Genomic DNA, 16,847 nt, shown 5'->3' with positions numbered 1-16,847 from the left:
TTTTTTTTTTTTTTTTTTGACTACCTACGATTTAAAATTTTTTATTCAATGAGCATCTAATAGTGTGTAATAAAACAATTTGTAAAAAGCCCTCAAGTTTTTACCTACTCAGAAAGTTTTTCTATCACTCACATATTCATGACCATAATTAGATAAAAAATTGCTCTTAGACAAAATATCTAGTTCTTATTTAATGATGGAAATTATCATAAACTGTTTCCCCTGGAGAAAGGACTGTAAGCCTAGTGTAGCAAAAATAAGTGTCAAGCTGCTGCGGGAGCATACATCTGGCCATTAGAAGGATATCAGAATGCTATACACAGAACATGCTGGCCTGCATTCATTTCCTCCTGAACAGTATCATGCCTGCATCTATCTAAACAATTAGCTCATTCTGCTAAACATTCTGAGATGTGAACTTTTGTTCAAAGACATTCTGGCATCTTCCTCCAGATGCTAGATTTTTTAGAAACTGTAGGTAAGATGACTTCTATATAACAAAGGAAACACCTACAGAGCAATAGAGCCTTGAGCAAAATTTCCATTTAAGTTATTTTCTTTTGTACAAATGATCAATGAATATATTTTTTAATGTTCAACATCATCAAAATAACCAACATCAAATTACCTTAAAATAAAACAATGTTTTTCTTATCAAATAGCAGAGGATTTTTTTTAACAAATAGTAATAACAATGAGGTTAAAGGTACTCTGTGCTCTGCTGTCAGGGTGTAATTTGGAGTAGCACTTTCAGAGTAAGTTTGCATTGCTTCTCAAAACAATATTTTAAAATAATGCATGTGCCCTGTGGTTTATCTATTCCAGCACTAAAAATTTATCCTAAGAGAGTCATTGCTATTGCATATAACAACATATATCAGCACAGCCTTCTTTATAATGAAGGAAGTTTTTAGTATTCAAATGGGCTAGGCTGGATAATGGCCTCCCCTAAGATGTCAATATCCTATCCTTGAAACCTATGAGAATATCACCTCACATAGTAAAAATCCTATGACCTTGTGAATATGACTAAGGTAAGGATCTTGCAACGGGGGATTGTTGTGGTCCACCTGACTGGGCTTACTATAATCCCCAAAGTTCTTATAAAAGGAAGGCAAATGAGTCAAAATCATATAAAGTGAGAGGACAATAGAAGTTGTTGGAATGACACCCTCAAAGGGGGAGGAAGGACCCACAAACCAATGGATGTAGGCAGCCTCTAATAGCTTAAGAAGGAAGCAGCCCCCTCCCCTGAAGACTTTAAAAGTCATATAGCTGTGCTAATACCTTGATTTTAGGACTTCTGGCCTCCAGAATTGTGAGATAATAAATTTGTGTTGTTTTAAGCCACTGAGTAGTGGTAATTTGTTGCAGTATCAATACTAAACAAATACATCAAATATCAAGAAATAGAGAATCTGTTCACAATAAAATCTTTTGCTTGAGGGTCCAAATTATAAAATGTCAGGTTTTAGGAGTTTTGTTTGTAACCTAGAGTTAATTTTGATTATAACCTTAAAAAAAAGTCAATGTAATGACATTCTGGACCATCTTTATAATGCTGTAATTTCACTGCCAAAGTTTGTGATTGTTACACTAGTGCCAAGGCAAGGCTAACCCCTTAGAGTATGAAGAACAGAGGTCACGGCAATTCTGAGAAGTACCTTGGAAGGAATAGGTTATCCCTTGTCGGATGGTTGTCAATGTCACATTTACACTGAGTTGTTATCTTTGTATCTAACAAGAATTTGTTTAGTGGGAAGGAATTTTTGCTTAAGCTTTTGTTAGAATCAGAGTTTGAGGTACACCATTAAACTGACTGACCTATGAAAACAATGGATCACTAGTTTAAAATGAGTATATTATTAGAAGGTATAATAGTGATGATGATATTCAAGATGACTCAAATGATGTTCCAACAAGATCAAAATCCAATGAATCATGTCAAGAAAAAAACTATAAACATGCATCACCTACTATCAAACATCAACTATCATGTTGAGTGATGGTTGGCATTTTAGTTATATTGATTTTATACCTAAATTTAAAGTTGCTTTGGTTCTACAGTTGTTGCCATCATGAAGAATTTATCCTAATTTGTGTTTCTACAAAGAAAAGTAACAACATAACAAAAATGATAGAAATTAGCCCTGTAGAGTACATGAGAATTTCTTTTTCCTTTGAAAAGGATCCACACATGTGCTCAAGTCTAAGAAATGTATAATGCTTGAAATCTGACAACTCCTTCTTATGGAACAGTATTCAATCACTATAAATAATGTTGAAAAACATTAAATGAAATGATGATGGCTGGGGCTGTCGCTCAGTGGTAAAGTATTTGCCTCACATGTGTGAGAGGCTGGGTTTGATCCTCAGCACCACATAAAAATAAATACATAAAATAATATTGTGTCCATTTACAACTAAAAAGAATTTTTTAAATGAAAATTTTAAAAAGACAAGATGATGAAAATGTGTTGATAAAATTAAAGAGTAGCTCAGACTATTTTATCCTAATGTTAAAAAGAAGAAAGCAGATTCTATACATTGAAAAATGAATAAGACAATGTAAAACTGAATATGAACACATTGCTGGTTTCTTTTTCTTTTTGCTATTTTCAAAAATTTTTACAACAAACATTATTTTTATAGTGAGAAAATAGATCTTTGAGTAATAAATCTGGGATCAAAACACTCTTGGCCCTGATTCCAGTGAATGTTTAAAAATCAGAATGACAGATTTGTTTTTAAACCCCTGGTAATCAATGTTTCTGAACAAGACAGTCTATAAGGCCCTGTAAGAAGAGCAGAGTGTATAGACATTAGCATTCCCCAGTAAACCTGCTTCCTCAGTGTTTAAGTTATGTAATGAATACTGAACCATTCTCCTCCTGGGAGATTTAGAAGACTTCTTTCCTTCTCAGGGCTGCTACATTTTTCCCTTATTCCCATCAGCTAATATTTGAAATCCATGACCTTCTGAGTAATCCTGTATCCCCTCATATTTTTAAGTTAGATTTCCAAAACATTTACTGTAATGTTAAAATATTGCAGAGGATGTATTTGCCGACATATTTTATATTGATATGTGCTTTAAATATGTCAAAATCTTGGAGCTGAAAATTTCATTCATTAAATTTATAGAAAATGCCTGTCATAGAACTAATTGGCAAAGCTTGTCTTCACTGCCAAACCAATCAACCAAATCAGACTTACTTTCTAACAGAAAATGTCTGGCTCCCTTGTTTACTTTAAATAAACATGTTAAATTACATCTTGTACTTCCTTACCTATAAATTCAAATTTATTGTTTGTTAGACTGAGGCAGAAAGACAAGAGCTTGTTGCTGACATGATATGAAAATAAGGTTTATCATGCTTCAGCAATTCTTTCTGAGGCTTTCTCTGCTTCGCTCTTACAGGAGCAATGCAGTATTAAATGCCATGGTAAGATTAGAAGTAGGCGAAAGACATGATTTTCTTATGCAGAAGAGAGGAGAGTGATTGTGAAGGAGCTGGAGAATGGAAAACTGGCCACCATAGTCTTCTCTCTGGAAGATTCTCTCTGGAAGGAAAGCATACATGTTGTTTTAGTCCATTTGTGCTGCTATAACAAAATGCCAGAGACTGAATTATTTATCAAGCTCAGACAGTTATTTATCATGGTTCTGGAGGCTGGAAAGTCCAAGCTCAAGGCATCAGCAGGTTTGAATGTCTGGTAAGCCTGCATCCTCCAGAGATGTGGAATATTGTGTTCTCATGGGACAGGAGAACCAAAGACCACACCTATGAAACACTACCTGAAGTCTTTTTCATAAGGGCCTTAGTTCCACTTAATGAGGAGCCCTCATGGCCCAACTCTCACATTGGCAACACCCAAATTTTGGAGGAGACCCATTCAAATCACAGCACACATATAAGCTGAGTTTGAAGGATTATTTTTTCCCAAAAAAATATGCACCTTTTGAAGATAGATTGTCCAGATCAACATCTCACAGTCATTGTCTCAGACTGTAATATGAGAAAATTCCTCTGAGCTGGACCAAATTTCCAGTGATTAAAACGAAACAATATGGATTGGTTGTTTAGCTCAGTGGTAGAGTACTTGCCTGGCATGCCCAGGGGCCTAGGTTCAAACCACAGCACAGCAAAAAAATAAAATAAAACTTTCTCCAACACTTGAGCAATTCAGCCTTTGGGAGACATATGTAAATTATTTAGTTATGACCTCCTTTTGTGTTTCTCCATCACCACCCTTGGATTTCTATAACATACTTAAGAACCTTCATTAGATTGTAGACTACAGGGTAATAATGAGTATAATTAAATTGAACTTAATCTAACAGCAAAAATTTTTAGTGCATACTCCAGGCAGGTACCATGCTACATTGTAAGAAATGTTTTGTCAAATTGCTCCTTCAATGCTAGAGAAAAACACTAGATATGGATAAACTCATAAATAGTGTGTTGATATTTCATAATTATTTCTTACTGTGTTTGAAATTAGAATGTTAGAACAAACTTCTCCCCCAGTAAATCTGTGTAAAATAAAAGGTATATCTAATGTCCCACCCTCTTCCTACACCAGAACCAGAGAGCTTCTTTCTGCACTTGCTGGAAATCCCCAGCAGCTCAACTAGAGGATTCTGTCTTGTTTCTATCCTTCCACGACTATAAACACCACACACCAGCACTCTCTGCAGTCGGACCATAGTGGCTTCTTCCTCCCTGACCCCAGGAATCCCATCAGACTAGCTTCTTCCTGGAATTGACTCTTGTTCCCACTCCCCTGTGAAACACCACCTTCCCCTTCAGATCCCAGGGAGGTATGGGTCCTGGCCTGTGCTCTCACCAGTCTCTACGTCTGATCCCAGCTCATAAGCACATCATTGTTTCTTCAATTATTATTAACGTCTGTCTCTCCCACTAGCCTCCAAGATCCACAAGGGCAGGATCTAAAAACATTTCACCACTACTGTGTCCTTACAATTCCTGGACACTAGGAGAAGCTAAATAACTTTTGCTAACAGTATGAATGGTCTAACTTTAGTATACTCACACAGATCTGAGTGTGGTCTGCAGCCTGTCTTTGCCTTGCCAGGTCCAGAGAACCCCTGAGGTAGGCAATGTCCTCAAGACTTTTTCCAGACACTTTCTTAGTTAACATGAAACTGACAAGGTAGAAACAGAAATGTGCATCCCTTGTGATCAACATTACCACTAAAATTTTTTGGTCTCCAAATCCTTCCTCTCTTTGGTTACTTTCCATTGAGCTGGAGTTTCATTGGTTTTGTTGACTCCTGAATCACCATCACCTAATATTGTGCCTGTCTAGTAGGTTCTCCATAGCTATTTATTGAATCAATCAATCTTTAACCCGAGCTTTCCCTTTAGTACAAATCCCCTGAAACTGCCCAGTTGGGTAAGTTCGCACTTACACATCATTTGACATCTTTCCACATTAATCTCACACTCATTTCTTTTAATCACCACTTATTTTTCACTCCTGAACTCATTACTTTCCACACACAAACTGCCATTTGCCTCTGGAAGGTTGGCAGCAACATAATTTAAGTTGACTGGAAAGAACTTTCTTTTTCTCATAACCTGAAAAACAAAGATGAAAAATATTGTTCCACTCTTTGTCTCAGCCAAATGTGCTTTTGAAAGATTTAATTTTTTTAGCTCAGAATCCAACTCTTTAATTATCTAAATAATTCCACAAGTACAAATATCATATTTACACATGCAAAGGAAGAATAAGAAATTTTAATATTTAATTTATTCACCAATTTGAATGTTGAAACAACTACAAATTCATATACTAATTTTTTTTTCACTTTTACATCTCCAAAGTGGCCATGTAATACATTTCTTTACATAGCATCATGGTCCTCAAAATCTTATCTCCAAACAATTGATATTTTAGAATCTCAAGTTTTTAGGTAAATATTTGGAATATGTTTGCAAATTGAGGTTCCATAAGTAAGGTTGTTAACTTACAGTCCTCTTGAAAATGAGGTCTTTGGTTTGCAAACATTTTGTTTTAATACCTAGGTAAGGAAGGGGTGGGTAAGGTACATTGATGGCTTAATAGCTTTTTCTTCCTAGGTAGACTCATTTAGAATGAAAGTGATTATTTAGAAATCCATTTCATTCTAAGCAAATGTCTTTACCCTAGGAAAATAAAACAGCAACTGCTGGCTAGCTCCTGAGCAATTGTTGCCATTTTATTCAGAGTTCTTCCTTATTACTCCCAATAGTTTAAATAAATATCTATAATGGTTCCCATCTTCCTTGTAGTTCCATATAAAACTTAACCCCTTCAGAAAGTGTATTCTAATGAAATTATGATCTTTCTTCAGTCTTTCTAGGTCAACATTTAATGCTTTTCTTTTCTAATTTTATACCAGTTCACAGCAGAGTTAAGGTTCAACTTCATCCTCAAATGACACATTTTCTCCTCGGTTGTCTTGCTGTTTAATGGTGAGCATCATTCCTAGGGGGATGTCTCCCATGGGGGTCACCTCCTAGCCCATAAACGTCTCTAATAAGCAGTCCAAACTGTCCTGATCCACATTCTCCTGGCATGTTTAATTAAATTATCTGTAAAGTAAGTTAAAGAGATAATGAAGTGGTAGCTGAGAAATTTTAAGTAAGTGGGAGATTTTAAATATAATAATTTATAATACTTGGACCTTTGAGTTCATTTCTTTTCTCCAGTTTCACTTTTTCTCACATATCTAAGAATCAAGGTTTCTTCATTTCACTAAGACTGGCTTAAAAGTTTGTAACTTCCCTTATTTTACTCATTATCTAGGGAACCCAGGATACAGCTAATTGAAACACTTCACATTCCTTTTTGTTCCAACTGGCTGTCCTGTTTTTATCCTTGCTCAAGTTCTAGCCTTTGGACAAAGTTCAAGGTGTGGTAGTGTTGCATAGCACATCTAGACAAAGGCAGTATTCAATATGGACTTGAAGGGAAAGAGAAGCGGGAGTGGTTATTGCATAGCCTCCACAATTGTCAAGTGTGTCAGATATCTAGCTGTAAAATTATCTGGAGAGGCATATTATTATAACTCTTTAGAAAAATAATAAAAGGATTTATTGTGAGTCACTGAGCCTGCCCTATAGAGTAAGGTTTATAAGTGAGTTATCATGCAGTTGATTATAATTAGCATATTAATAGTGAAATGTTTGGTTCTAACATTTATTTAAAACTCTTCCCTATAAGAAATTAGCAAACACTTGACCCACAGTACCAAATGAAGCATCTCTGTCCATCCTCAAAACATCTTCTTAAACTCTGAAGATTGTGTTGAGCACCCTCTGAGGACTTAACCCGAGTTGGGCACTATCATATGAGTCATTATTATGTAAGATTGCCACTCCAAATGCATTTGAAGGAGATGGTTTTGCTTCAATAAACTCTGCTAGATTCTGGACCTTGTACAGTTAAATTATTTCCAAGGTTCATGATAACATTCTGCAGCTTTTCTACCTGAATCTAAAGAATTCTCATCTGAATCTTTGAAACTTATTTTATTCTTTGGGTTATATCATATGGATGATGGAGAGAGGAGGAAAGGAGACAGGAAGGATTATTTACTCAGTTCTTTTGAATGGGTTTGTAAAAGCTGAGAATGTATTGAAGATTGCTCAACACAATCTTCAGAGTTTAAGAAGATGTTTTGAAGATGGACAGAGATGCTTCATTTGGTACTGTGGGTCAGAAATGTGAATTCCATAACTGTTCCTTTGCCTTATCTCACAATCCTCTTGCCCTAAAAAATGTTTCTACATTTTGACACAGTAATCCTCTTTGTGTATGTATCATAGGGAAATAATATAAAACATACAAAAAAAACTTTATGCCCAAAGATAGTAAAAAGCATCATCATTTTGATAACAAAATAGAAATATTCATAGTCAATAATAATCAAAGAATGATGAAGTGGACAATTAGGTATTCATTGCAAGTTACATTTGCAAAATGTTCAAAATAACAGGTGAGAGCATAATACATGAGAGTATCTGATATAATTAACATAATCTGATAGATTAAAAAATCTATATGTGTGTACTGCCTTAGTTTTTGATTATTGCTGTAAACAAATTACTATAAATTTGGTGTCTTCAACAATAGATATTTATTGTTTCATATAGGTCTGGAGGTCAGAAGTCTGCAGAGCATCTCACTGGACTTCATTCTCCTGGGGATTCTAGGGGGGAATGCAATTCCCTGCTTTTTCCAGCTTCAGAGGCTGCCTGCATTCCTTGGCTTAGGAATCTCTTCTCCAGGAGCACAGTGAATCCTTCTCATGCTGCTGTGTGTCTGGATTTCCCTTTTCCGCCTCCCTCTTTTACTTTTAGGGACACTTGTGATCATATAGTTACTACTTGCCTAATTCAGGATAATCTACCTATTTTAATACCAGTTGATTGACAACTCTGATTCCCTCTTGCCACAATTTTGCATATTCACAGGTTCTGTGGACAAGTATTAGGATGCAGATATTTTTGGTGTTTCCATTATGCAACCTTCATTCATTGTGCAAGATGAAGCAAACAACCAAACAAAACTAAAGCAAAAACACATAACAAAGCTATGCATAGAAAATTTGGATAAAAATATGCTGAAATATTTGCATTATTTGAAACTAAATTTTAGTTTATTATTTTTTTATTATTTATTATTATTTTCATGATTTATTATTTTCTAAGAATTAAAAAAAAAAGTCTTACCAAAAAAAATGGCTTTTTAAATTCTTGTGGCTCTAATAACCTAGAATTTTACTTCTTTATATTTTCACATGAATTCTGGTTTGTAAGTAATAAACAAGTTAAAGGGAGTGAAAGACTAATCAGTGCAACAATTATTGATTAGTACAATTTTCTGAAAATATATAGTACTTCCAACTTCATTGACTAAAAGAACTCAGAATTGCCTGTCAACCTGTAATCACGTCTTATCCCTCCAGTTAAAAAGCAGACAATTTAAAGCAAGTATAAGTCACATTTTAATTATCAAATTGTTGAAGAGAATGCTTAAAAGAGAGTAATCATGACCCTTATACAAATATAAAATGAACACATGTCAAAGATTTTATTTAACTCAATAATTAAAGAGGACAACAGATACATTTGCAACCTGTTCAAAGGATTAAAAGTACCACACATACAGAATCAGATAAGGAATTCTGATATATATTATAAATAGATGCCAAACAGTTCTATTCACAGGGCTATAATCAATTTCATTCAAGTAAATATAGTCAATTTACATTTCCATAGACAAGAATGATTTGCATTATTATCAGTTTTCTACAACTTGGAGAGTTATAAAACACCTAAAAGACAATGAAAATCAGAGACAGCCCAGAAGGTCATACCAGCCAGCAAATTCACAATTATATCTATCTCTATCCCTATCTCTCTGACTCATTTCAGTCTTTCATGGTTTTTTCTCTGACAATAGGGTACCTCACATAGCATCTTGTATGTAGTTAGAACTGAGTATAAATTTGGGGATTGAATGTGTGGGTGAAAGTTCCATTCTGCCCTGATTGCACTAATTGTATTTGGAATGCCAATTACCTATTATTCTTATTTGTCTGAGGCACCTGGTTCCTTGCCCTCCTCCCTAGCTATACTTAAGTTATAAGGAGAGAAATATTCTAGAATGTGGGTTTAGCTGGACTTACAGGGTGATATTGCAGAAGGAGAGAAAGGGTCTGATTCTGAATATAGACATAGAAGATAGAAGACAGATACAGATATAGATATAGAAGTGATCTCAGACTGATAGACTCTTTCCTACTTTGAATAGGAGGAATTTATATGCCTCAAAAAATAAAATATTCCAGAGATGACCAGATAGCTATCAGCACCCCAGCTCAGGTCATGAATCTAGATTTCAACCCTCATGTCTTCCAAAGTTAGAATAAGCTATGTGTTTTTCCAAAAGTTCAAAGAATTTCTTGAAAGTCTTCATGTTTTAAAAAATCTATTCCCACAACTTCATCAGAGAATTATAAAATTAGATTGACTTTTCCCTCAAGAGCTAGAAACATTAAATAGCTTAGAACTCTTGGTCTAAGGTCATGATATTTTCCAGATGGGTAAAGAGGCAGAAATTAAGTATGGTTAGAATTCCAACTGAAGTCATCAAAATATGTACACTTAAAGGAAATAAAAACCTTTGAAGGATTCTAGTTATTCACACCAGCAACTTAAAATATTGGTGTACTTTTTAAAGCTATAAATAAAGATCAAGGTAATTTTATAATTGTTATCTGAGTCAACTCTAGTTCCCTTGGCTATGCAGAAAACTGGACCAAATCAAACAAGACAAGATGCCGTTCATCAATTAAAATGCTGAATAATTTGAGTGTAGAATGATCTAGACACATTCTTAAAAAAAAAACTGCATAACCATTTATAATTTCCCCTCATCCAAAGCAATTTTGTGATTTGAAAGAACATTTATTGGAAAAAAAAAACAACAAAGCTTGGCGTTGCACCAATAATCAGACAACATCCTGGCACCCATTCAGAGAGCATCCACCACTAACGGTTGTAGTAATTCTTCTTCGTTACCAAGTTTGCTTGCACATAAATCAGATTCAGGTGAATTTGCAATGTGCCATGAACTGTCAGACTTAGAGCAGGCAGCAGATTGTCTTAGGTGATACAGGATTCATGCCTTTGAGGAGCACATAACTCTCATAGCTATTGAACAACATTCCAGATGTACTTTCCTCACTATTATTCCATATCCATAAACTGGTAAGTTTATGTGTGACATTTTAAACTTTTGATTTTTATCTGTTGTCTGATTTTAATTCTAAGTGAATCTTAAAACTTAGATCAGGAGGTAGAAACTGCATGCAGTCTTTTAAAATGAGATCTGACTTTTTTTTTTTTTTTTTTAAGACCAAAGCACCCTTGGTGCAGAAGCAGCAGGTCTCCATGTTCCCTTAGAGTGCTGCCCATTTAATACTTCAAGCTGCAGTGTCTGTAGGCATTTGAGCTTTTTCTCTTCCTGCAAACCCTCCAGTTTCCAGGTGTACTTCAAACAGACTGAGAAAGATAGCCCCTTGACTGTGTGCATTTCAAGCCTCTCCTTCACGTAGATCTAAGCACCTGCCACATTAAACTGGAAACCCATGGGTCAAAATCCTAACTGAGAGGGAAAAGGTAACAAGCTGACCTGAGCCAGGGGTAATTTATGATTAGGTTAATGAAATTCTAATTAGGCTTATAAAGCCCTGAAGTATTTCCTGCAATGGGGCGTCATGAAGCCTTTATTCCAGGAAAGCCAGAATGCTCTTAAAGGTAGAAAGGCAATGTAAAGCATTGGGATTAACAACAAACAACAACAAAAACCCAGCAATCTGTTCAGACCCAATGTGAAACTAGCAAGGCTACCCCTGGGTAACTATTCAATCTCTTCTGATTTATAAAACAGATTATCAGTCTAAATAATGCCTAACAAATTCACACACACACACACAAAAAAAAAAAAGTTTCTGCCCTGTTGTCCAGGACCTTTGAAGAATGAATTTATCCTTAAAATTAAGAACATCTCATAATTAAAAATAGAATGTTATTAAAAGTAAGGACCAAAACTTAATTAAGTGTGCCTACTCACAAACATTGAGCAGTGCCCTCTGCAGAGCAGAAGGAAAGAGGAAGACCACTTAGCACGTTGCCTGTGTGACTTGGAGCCAGTCTCCATTAATTCAGAGGCGTATAGATCAGGTCTGCACCTGCGATGGGAGGAATTGCCATGTTAATGCAGGTAGCTCGAGCAATCTATTCTGAAGTGGTCTATCTGGGAAATACATCTCCAGTGAGAGGAAAAGAAAGCACTGTGCTTATTTGAAAAAAAATAAGACAAGAATCAAAGATAAGTCCACGTTCAGATTCACTTTCACACTTTCAGATTTAATTAGCTTGTTAAGATAAAATTGTATTCAAAAGGCAATAGCTTAAAAACAGCCTTTGGGGGATCTGCTTTCAGAGTCCCGTGGTTCCAAAATGGACCATCCTGATCCCTTGTCCTGATCTACCCATTACCTGTATAATTATCTAAACAATTTATGCAGGACCTTGGCACCAATGACACTGAGCCAGCCTGCAAAGATTGACACCTGATCACTCAAATTTCTTATCTTCCTGGCACATATCCAGCTGCTTTCCTTGCACTGGGGAAGCGTGCCAGGGTTATTTATTCCCTCCCATCTCTTGACTTCACTTTCAGTTCAGAGATGACCCCCCACATACCTATTAAGGTTTGGGGTTTGTTGTTGTTGTTGTTGTTGTTTGTTTGTTGGCTTGCTCTCTTTTTCTGTAGAAAGGCTTCTCAATCATTAAACTTGAACTAACCTCAATTAAGAAAAAGTTTTGATAATGATACCTCATAATATTTATTCTCAAGGAGCACTATATTAACCATCATTACTTCTTATGAATTATTTAATTCTTGTAAGTGTCCTTTTAAGAAAGTACTATATATATATATCTTCCCATTTAACAGATGAGAAAACTGAGTTATCCAGAGTGATCATTTTTCTGGGCCATCTAAGTGGGGCCTAAATTTAAACTAAGGTATTTTTTACATAAAAGCCCTGTTCTTAACCCTTTCACTGAGACTTCATGACCTGCTATTCTTTGTCTCTCAATTTTTCTATGAATTTGGGATGTTATAAGGATTGGACAACAAATAAAATACATGATGCCCAGCATCCCTTTGTCCTTAGTATGTTTGTAGCATAAGCAATGACAAATGATGATAATGCACACTTTCATAGAAAGAACCAATTGTTCTAAATTACAGAATTCGTTCCTCAGTCAGCATGATTAAACTGTCCTCACTTAAAATAATGCTTCTTGCTCCCTCTTAGTCATGCCCATTGCCCCCAACTGCCTTAAACATCAGAGAGAAACTCCAGCTTAAGAAACTCACAACTTCCCTACAAGAAAACTTCCTATGAAAATATATTACAGAAATCAAAGAAAACACATGCAAATTTTTATGTTCATGATTAGTCTATTTTAAGTCAAAATATTAACCTATTTTGTCAAAGTAACTCAAAAAATAAAGGAAATGGATAACTATAAGGATAGTTTAAAAAATAATAGAAGTTTATTATTATCTCTTATTGGAGATGAGACATTATTAGTCATTTAATAATCTAAATTACTTTTATCTGTCACAAGAGGTTACCATGATTCAGACTAAGAAATCTAGAGGGTACTCAGGTTGGAATTGTATTTTTATAACTTTGCATTTTAGTTCTTTTGTGGAGGAGAAAGGACCACAGGTTAATTACGATGTAACTAATTTTTTTAAAGACATTTTTCCATTTTCTCCCATCATCCCTAAATAATATTCTAAATGCCAACTCTATTTCCCTAACAATTTGAGACATTATTAAGCTCATTTTACAGATGAAGGAACTCAGAGGTAGACAGCTTAAGTAACTTCTCAAGGATACTCAGAAGGAATTGAGGTTGCAGATCTCAACCCCGCTCATTTGTATCACCTTTTGACCCTGACAGCACTTCTCCAAAAAATGATCACATCACTCTCTCCTCAACTTACCATGGGGTTACATGCTAAGTTGAAAATGTTTTAAGTCAAAATGCATTTACTACACTTTAGCTACTGAACATCAAAGCATAGCAGCACAGTCACCCACAGGGCATGGATTGTTTACCCTTGTGATGATTTGGCTAACTGGTAGCTACAACTCGCTGCCTGTGCCTACCTAGCACCAGAGAGATTATCCTACTGCATTTCTCTAGCTTTGGAAAAGATCAAAATTCAAAATTCAGAGTATGGCTTCTATGGAAAGTATATCCCTTTTATATCATCCACCAACATCAAAAATCATAAGTCAAATCATCAAAAGTTGGGGGCTATCTATATTTTCTGGTTAATTCTTACTGATCTTTCAGAATTCAGCTTAGAGACTCTCTTCCATAGAAAGTCTTTTCTGGAATCCTCTATCTGGACTGGGTATCTCTTATAATTGTTCCCATAGTGCTCCAGGAATATCACACATTGCAGCATTTTACAGGCATAATATGGTTCCCTATGTCCTTTAGGCCTCCTCCACCCACCCCAACCATTGACTATAAGTATCCCAACTTATAAGGACTATGCTATATTCCACATTCTTTCTACAGGTTCTAACACAATGTCTAGCACATCAAAGGCACTCCAATATTTACTGCACAATAAAACCAACTGTTAAACCAGCCAAGGGATGTAGATTCATGTCCGCATGCCCAGCTGCCACAAGTTTAGCAGTGTCTCCACCTACAGCATACTGACACTCCTATCAAGTGTATAGCAGCACTGAGCACAAGACCAGCTGGAGCAAGCATTTTCAACAGTTAAATCCAGGTAGAGTCCTCAAGAGTCTAAGGCAATTATTTCAGAGAAAGGCATGAGCTTTCTCATATTTCAAATCAATTAAGACTTTGTCAATAGCACAGCAGTTTAGTCCTAGTATTGAAAACACAATTATTTCCTCATTATTTAAATGGAGGAAAAGGATGGACTGCATGCAACTTACTTAGCAGTAGTACAGCTACAATCCTCTTTTATAAAACTCAACTAAATAGGTATGACTCAGACTAGACAAAATAGATCTCTTTCTTTCTCTCCCTCCTTTGAAATTTAAGTGTTTTACAAGTCTACAGGTAAGAATTAATAAGGAAATGAAATCACTGTCTTCTTACCTTAAGAAATGCCATTACTGTTGAAACCTTACTTGATAAGGCATTTGAGAGTAGTTAAAAGAATGGGAAGGAAAACACAGTAATTCAAGAGAATTAACCACAGCATAGAAAAGAGAAAGGAGAAGAGGATATAGGAAAAATATATATATATAACAGAAAGCTAAGTTGTGAAAATCTCATTCTTCAGTGCTCTGCCCTGGTCTCTTTATCCACAATCACTCGGATATACAAGAGTAAAACCAATTATTATTCTATACAAATGACAGCAGTGGTAGGCAGAATAAAATCTCCCCAAAGAGATCCACATCTTAACCTCTGGACCCTGAGAATAGGTCAACTAACATGACAAAATTCACTTTGCACATGTGTGGATCAATGTAACCACAGTCTCTTTGCAAGTGAAGGTAGTCAGGGAAGCAGCAGAGGAATATCGGAAGATGCTAAGCTACTTGTTTTGAAGATAGAGGAAGAGGCCACAAGCCAAGAGATGCAGGTGGCATAGAGAATTTGGAAATAGATTTTTTCTCTGGGACCTCCAGAAGGAGCACAGCTCTGCTGACACCTTAATTTTAGCCCAGAAAGATCCATTTTGGATTTCTGACCTCTAGAGCTACAAGAGAAGAAATGTGTTGTGTTAACCCACCAGGTTTGTGATCATTTTTTTTTCCTGGAAATCAATAGGCATCTCAAATTTATTTCACTTCAGGTTGTTTGCATCCATTTCAGATTTCCTCTGATAATGCCAACTGATCACACTCAGAACCAAACCCATCATTTCTCTCCTAACTATGGTGCCTCTCCCAAACCATCCTACATAGTCTGTTTCCCTGACTTTCTCACAGGCTGAGGCTGGATGCCTCTGATTTTTTCACATTCCTTTCCCTTCTCCCCAGCCTTTTGCCACTCTTGTCAATTAACAACTAACACTGATTTCACTCCCATTGTCATAATCCTAAAAAGAATTCTAATTCTTTAAAGAATTAAATTATAAAAAGAATTCAAGATAACTTACATGGGAAAGTGAGTAATGAAAGAAGAATAGATGGAGAAACCCTTAATGTACCTGTGATGGAACCTTCTAGCAAGGAGGGATTTTCCAACAGGTTGTGGGTCTTCATCAGATAAGCTGACCTAAGAAGACTTCAGATCTGAAAAGATGTAGTTTCTGTGGTTAAAGAAAGTGAGGAAGACTGGTAAAGAAATGAAGATCTTTCCAAAGCATTCTTAAAATGCTGTTCTACTGCCTCACACCTCAAGCTTTTACTTGCACACAGACATGATTTCCAGCAAACCCATTCCCAAGATGTGACTGTAATGCACATGAGGGTGCTCTGTCACTCCACAGCAGAACAGAGTTGGTTTCCAAGATTCCAACTGTCTCCTAAGATAAATGTATCTGTCAAATAAGAATTAGTTCACAGAAGGTCTGTTGAGAGCCACAGCCAAAGGGGCCCCAGCAAACTTCCAGCTGCCAGCTGATGATTGGCTCACAGCGGCCCCAGCAACATCTAGCTGATTGGCTCCTCTGCGGTGATGCTCATTGGGCTGTTTCCCTGCCCTTTCAGACCACGGAGCTGCTCATTGGGGGACTTTTTTGGCTCCGCCCACATGACCCAGCCAATCGGCCTCAAGAGCAGGAGGACTGTGGGAAGTGGAGAGAGGCTTGTTGGGGAGAGAGGCTTGTGTTGTTGGAGAGAGAGGCTTGTGGAAAGCCGGTGGTGGCAGTTGGGGCTCTGAGGGTTTTTCCTGAGAGGCTGTTTTGTTTGGCGTGTGTGGTTCTAAAAATAAAGTTAGTTTCTTTTGACAAGTGGCTCCTGATTGTGCCCAGCCAGACTGCAGCATTTGGTGGCCCGTATGGGGAATGAACCCGCAACCTTGGCGTTATCAGCACCAATGGCTGTTAGCCATCCCTTGAGGGAGTACTTTCCATTCATATCTCTGATCAGGACCTTCATGATTCAGTGCAGGGATAGTAAATGCAAAACGTTGACTATCCTCAGGATGAATTGGAATTGAAAAAAAAAAACAATCTTTAATATCTATAACTAAAACATACCAAGTTTTTGGCAAAGCAGACAACTGAGGAATCCC

The sequence above is a fragment of the Marmota marmota genome, unplaced genomic scaffold, assembly GCF_001458135.2.
Source record: "Marmota marmota marmota unplaced genomic scaffold, marMar, whole genome shotgun sequence".
NCBI classification, from domain to species: Eukaryota; Metazoa; Chordata; class Mammalia; order Rodentia; family Sciuridae; genus Marmota; species Marmota marmota.
The sequence above is the reverse complement of the archived record's forward strand: the minus strand, read 5'-3'. Positions refer to the sequence as shown.